The sequence below is a fragment of the Lytechinus variegatus genome, chromosome 15 (assembly GCF_018143015.1).
Source record: "Lytechinus variegatus isolate NC3 chromosome 15, Lvar_3.0, whole genome shotgun sequence".
Classification (NCBI taxonomy): Eukaryota; Metazoa; Echinodermata; class Echinoidea; order Temnopleuroida; family Toxopneustidae; genus Lytechinus; species Lytechinus variegatus.
Genome location: NC_054754.1, coordinates 18,736,524 through 18,743,589, shown reverse-complemented (window position 1 = coordinate 18,743,589; position 7,066 = coordinate 18,736,524).

The following is a 7,066-nucleotide window of genomic DNA, read 5'->3' as shown; positions in this document are numbered from 1 at the left end:
CAGGATGTTGTTCTTCTTTTGCTTGAGTAGTGATGTGGAGTAAAGAAGATTAAAAGTCTTTCAGATTGTAATTCTAGTAAGTTTTGTGCCTTTCTTGTAGTTTTAACATTTTACATTCATTACATGCTGCTTTTCAGTATTTGCATCATATTCATATTTTTATATACTAGACTATTACTTCAATTCATTCTATTTTCATTTTCTATATTTTGCATATATATATATATCATCAATAAACTATAGATTTATCATTGAATATTTTAATAATCTTGCATATTTTTCAGAAAGTACATTTCTTGAATTCTTGAATATAATGTGAAAAGAAAAGTGAATAAGTATGAGGTGACACGACATTTGCCCTGATGACAGTTGCTCTGACGACAATTACTCCGGGCTTTGTTTCGTCTAAGATATAGAGTTAGGGTTACAATAGGGTTTTATTTTAGTTATTAGAGACAATTTGCGAATTTGTGGTATATAAAATTGTTATTATTATTATTATTGGGTTAGGTTTAGGATAGGGTATAATGCTAAGTCCAGTGTTGAAGTTGATCATTCTGCTAGTGTGTGGAGTTTACAGTGGAGCAATTGTCGCCAGAGCAAATGTCATGGAACTGAGAATGAATGATGGAAATTTGTTGACTGAAGATCAGTAGCAATTTGAGTTTGATTTAAATCTATCATAATTATTATTTGTAAGACAGGGCCAATAACTGAGTGAAAAAGAGAGGGGGGGGGGGATACAGTGAGTGAGAGAGGAAAGAAGAGGGAGGGGAAAAGAAAATAATGACTTTAATTTATTAAAGTTTAACGATATTCATATTTTGTATATGTCGATAAAGTATAACTTTATCATTAAATATTTGATTAATAATATTGCATCTATATCTAAAGTATATTTCCTGTATTGTAACGACGGAGAGGGAGGCAGGCAGGGGAAAGGAGAAAGGGAGGGGGTGGGAGAAGCTGAAAATGATCATTGAAAGATATGCTGTATGCTACTTTTTTTAAAAAAACATATGAAACAGAGTATCCCAACTTACATGACTTTAGATTTTGAAAAAAAATCATCGAAACCGTTGTCGCCCAATTATTGCTTGCGAAGTAAAACCAGTGGGATACGATGGGCTAAAAGTGTTTGCTGCCATCTTATGTTAAAATACAGAAGAGCAAACACAAAGTTACAGACTTCTTGTGTAATGCCCGTCACACCGGCTGAACCACTCCTGACAGACCAATTCTAACACGCTATTGTATGGAAGCTTAAAAGTGCCACCGAGATGTTGAGATAATTATCTTGGGAAGTCGATATCTTGATAGCAAAAGATCAGATGACGAGATCCTGGATCTCATCATGTCGACATCTTTTAGAAGAGATGATGAGATGACAAGATCCCGGATCTCATCATGTCAACATCTTTTAGAAGAGATGATGAGATGGCAAGATCCCAGATCTCATCATGTCAACATCTTTTAGAAGAGATGATGAGATGACAAGATCCCGGATCTCATCATGTTGACATCTTTTAGAAGAGATGTTGAGATGACAAGATCCCGGATCTCATCATGTTGACATCTTTTAGAAGAGATTATGAGATGACAAGATCCAGGATCTCATCATGTCAACATCTTGTAGAAGAGATGATCAGATGACAAGATCCCGGATCTCATCATGTCGACATCTTTTAGAAGAGATGATCAGATAACAAGATCCCGGATCTCGTCATGTCGACATCTTTTAGAAGAAATGGTCAGATGACAAGATCTTCGATCCATGATCATGTCATCTAATCATCTCTTCTTAAAGATGTAGACATGACGAGTTACGAGATCATGACATCTGATCATCTCTTCTAAAAGATGTAGACATGATGAGATCCGAGATCTTGTCATCTCATCATCTCTTCTAAAAGATGTTGACATGATGAGATCCGGGATCTTGTCATCTCATCATCTCTTCTACAAGATGTCAACATGATGAGATCCGGGATCTTGTCATCTCATCATCTCTTCTACAAGATGTCAACATGATGAGATCCGGGATCTTGTCATCTCATCGTCTCTTCTAAAAGATGTTGACATGATGAGATCTGGGATCTTGCCATCTCATCATCTCTCCTAAAAGATGTTGACATGATGAGATCCGGGATCTTGTCATCTCATCATCTCTTCTAAAAGATGTCGACATGATGAGATCCAGGATCTAGTCATCTGATCTTTTGCTATCAAGATATCGACTTCCCAAGATAATTATCTCAACATCTCGGTGGCACTTTTAAGCTTCCATACAATAGCGTGGTAGAATTGGTCTGTCAGGGGTGGTTCAGCCGGTGTGACGGGCATTACACAAGAAGTCTGTAACTTTGTGTTTGCTCTTCTTTTGAAAATTGAAATATTGTAAAATTTAACTAATAACACACAAAAGAAATAGTGAGTGAGGGTCGTCATCGACTCTCTCATTTGCATATCACTGAGCTGTGCATATCATTGTTTTGTGAAAAATAAATGAAACTTTAAAATATCATATCTTAACTTTCTTATTTTTCATCTGATTTTCTTATGAAATTTTCAGCGTTACTTTTTTCTCTCTCTCTATCGATTCAAATCAACATTTTTCTGGGGTGGACTTGACCTTTAAGTAAGAATCTGAAAAAGAAATCACACTAATGTTTTACCATTTTTACAAGAAGAAGCAATGACTTTCGGAAATTATAACCACACACTCATGCCTTTAATGGAGAATGAAAATCATCTGGGGAGGAAAATTAGTTAATGTGGCTTATGTGGAAAAACGGAACAGAAACAAATCAGTGAAGTTTGATAAAAAAAACCTAACAATTAATAAAACAGTTATAAACATTTTTCGAATGTTGAGGTCACTAATAATGTGGAGATCCTCCACAATTGGCAATGCGATTACGACGAATACTATATCTGATGTCAGAGTATGCAACTCCCTAATTACTTTATTACGTATCTTACTTAAATTGTCACTTTTATCATGGCAAATCCATAGATCAGGGTTGTTTTTTCATGGGAGATTGTAAAAGAGGTTTTAATAAAGTATATCATGGACCAAGAGCGTGTACTACCATTAGAATGAGCAAAAATAGATGTTTTGGGGCATATTTTCAGTGTATAGAGTTGTGCTGCTGTGACATCTCAAATCTTGGTCGAATTGCCAATAGAAGGATGTACGTAGTATTAGTGATTTCGACATTGAAATGCTCATGGCTTTCTCCTTGTTTGTTCAATTGTCCCAAAACTTTGAGTGATTTGTTTCTTTGATCCATTTTCCTTTGCTTTCATACAAGCCAACTTGTTCCAGTGGTTTCATTTATTAAAATTGATATTTCAGGCCACTCCTATCGTTGAACCAAACAAAGAATTCTCAAAAAGTGCTTAATTTTCTGGATGACTGATTTTTCCCCATCGAGACCCCATTCAATAATTTATTCATGGAGAAAATACAGTCTTTTGTATTGTAGGGGTGGCCCTGTAATTCTAACAGCTAGAAAACACTTCCTACGCACTCGATCCTTTCATAAAACCATTTTGTTGAGATCATATTCCAACAAATTAAAAGAGCGAAATGTGTGAAAAATGCGGGAAATATTTGCCCAATAATTGACAACTGATACCAGTTTTCAAGTCATTTTTTTCGAATGGTTTATTACTATTTCGTCGTTATAGATATATTTTTGAGAGTTCAACCTTGCATTAAAACAATTTCCGTAGACTTCTAAAACTTTTTCATTCTTAATCCTTTGCATTGATTCAAGTCAATCCAGGTGGGTGTTTCATAAAGCTGTTCGTTAGATAGGAGCGACTTTAAAGGACAAGTCCACCCCAACAAAAAGTTGATTCGAATAAAAAGAGAAAAATCCAACAAGCTGAACACTGAAAATTTCATCAAAATCGGATGTAAAATAAGAAAGTTATGACATTCTAAAGTTTCGCTTAATTTCACGAAACAGTTGTATGCACATCCTGGTCTATATGCAAATGAGGGAACTGATGACATCACTCACTATTTCTTTTGTATTTTATTACATGGAATATGAAATATTTTGATTTTTTCGTTATTGTCATGTGAAATGAATTTTCATTCCTCCCTGAACACGTAGAATTCCATAATTTTGTCATTTTGTGCTTCAGGCAATCGTAAAAATTGAAATATTGTATAATTCAAACAATAAAAAACAAAAGTAATAGTGACATCATCGACTCTCTCATTTTGATATAACTGGCTCGTTCATATAAGTATTTTGTTAAAAATAAGCGAAACTTTGAAATGTCACAACTTTCTTATTTTACATCCGGTTTTGATGAAATTTTCAGCATTATGCTTGTCTGATTTTTCTCTATTGATTCAAATCAACATTTTTCTGAGGTGGACTTGGCCTTTAAGAACGACTGGTGATCATTTCTCACGCGCTAAATAATCACCAAGGAACAGTTCATGGTGAATAACATTTACCACAAGAGAAGATCACCAGCCGTTCTTAAAGCCGCTCTTAATTACGAAAAGCTTTTATGAAACGGTCCCCGGATCCTGTTGCGTAAAAATAAGGGTAACTTCCATGAAATCCTTGGTTTTGATTGGCTGTTCACATTGTTACCATGGTAGCTACCTTTGGATGAAAGAGTTACCACAATAGTAAATTGTATGCAACGGGGACCAGAACATTGGATTTGTTTTCAATCAAAATCAGGGCCCTGGTGCTTTGGTTCAGGAGGATTGTGTCTGAAAAATAATTGATAAGCAAAAAAAAAAAAAAAATCAATAATAATGATAAAAATGAAGGTAAGAAAATTGAATAAAATAAAAAAGGTTTTTGCCCCCAAATCTCAGCCACTTTGGAACAATTATTTGCTTGTAAAAACTGATTTCCAGTGAGTGCTGCCTATGTTAAATGTCATACACAACACTTCTGCTTCCCAGAACCATGATCACAATAATACTTTGCAATTCATTTTAAATCTTTAGAAATACGGAGGTCTGTTGATATTAGCAAAACCTAATGCTGATCTCGTACATTCAGATCAAGGGGAAAATTAATTAAATAAATAGATAGATAGATGAATAAATAAATGAATAAACAAATAAATAGATAGATAAATAAATAGATGAATAGATAAATAAATAAAATCTACGAAGATTTCGATTTCAAATTAATAACAACCTCTTCTTTTTGCCTATTCATGACGGTGTGCAGATTTGTTTTTGCATCTAATATTGCTAAGTTTTATTATTCGATAACTTTGTCGTTATCCTATTTCGATGAAAATTTCAGCGTAGTGATCGGTATTTTTTTTATTTTATTCATTTAGAAATCATAATTATTAGCCAAGAGTACCCATTAAAACAAAATCAACTAAAAATGAATAAGGTAGAAAAACAACAACACTGAGGAAATAAATTCACGAAAAAGACAAGTGTGTACAATGTTAAAATGCAGAAAATCAATTTATTTGTCACAATGTACTTTTAGGTATAATCTTGCATTCTTTTACTTTCTTCTCCATACTCAATTTCACAATCAAACATCCTGATATAAAACTAATGAAGCAAAATGTTTAGACAAGAAATTGGAAATAAAGATTGGCTTGATTCTATAACGTAACAATTACTGCATTATTCACATACATCATCATAAAGATAATAATGACTGTGTTTTGGGTTTCTACGCTATTTATGATTATAATTGAAACATAAATATAAATATAAATACATTAAAAAAACATATTAAATTGATCAAAAGTTGTTGAGAAAGACATCACTATATACATGCGTAATATGAGCATTGGGTTAGTGAGAAAGAGAAAAGGGATTAGTAATAAGTAAGTAATTGAAGAAGTGTGTGAGTTTGAAATGACTTGTATTTCTGGGGACATTTTCTTACATTTTACATTTCAACCGGGGACGTCCTCGGCCCGGATGACCAAGCCAGTTGATCCCTTGTCTCATTTGAAACCGTTATACTAATGTTTTTTTTAAAGTTACCGTTTAGTCAATCAAACTGAAGTTCTGTGAGCAATTAGGGCAATTGGAAACGTCCCCGTTTAGTGGCTATGCTCACGTATATCCGAAAATGAGCCCAATTAGTGGATTAGGTTTGAGTGTACGAGACCGCGAACACACGTCCCCACTTAAGCGATTGATGACAAGTGATTCCTGATTGTCAAAATATAGGACTGTCATGACTGTGGTTGTATGCACACTGTAAAAACTGTGGTGTTAAAACTGACACCAATTGGTGTTAATAGAGGACAACACCCTGAGGTGTTAAAATAACACACTAGGGATTGAACATAACACCGAAGATTGTAAATGTAACAACCATATGTGTTGTAATAACACCTATAGGTGTCAAACTAACACCACCAATTTAACACCGGTGTAAAATAACTGGTGTGGTCCTCTATGTACACCGGTTAACACCACAGTTTTTGCTGTGTATGTGTAAGGGTGTGTGCGTGTGTGTGAGGGTGTATGTGTGTGTGTGAAGGAAATATGGATATATAAATAGAGAGATAGATCAAGCATATCAAGGAATGGGGTAAGAGAACGAAAAGTTGAGAAACAACAATAAATAACATCGATTACATGCAATATAAAAAAAAGAAATACAAGCAAAGATATGGAAGACCATTTTTTCCCCTCTGTATTTTTTTCCCGCATAGCATCAGGGGCCGTTTACACGTTGTACTCTTGAAAGAGGGGTAGGATTGCTGCCAAAGTAAATAATATTATATTCTTTTGTTTTCTCTCTTTTATAGATATTTCATCATTTTCGGTCCGAATGGGTCTCAAGAAGTTTAATTACTTTTCGGTGGGAGGGTCGAGGCTTCTTTGTGAATGTTATCGCTGATCGTGATGATTCCTTTTGATGATATGGGGCCCGTTGTAGAAAGGGTTGCGTTTAAACGCAAGCCAAAAAATCAATCGCAAGTCCCAAATGCGCGCTGTTGATTTGTTGAAAATCAAATTGCACATGACTTTTAGAGTTGCGATCGATTAGATTTTAGATTTAGATTTATTCATTTTCTGTTCACAAAGCGC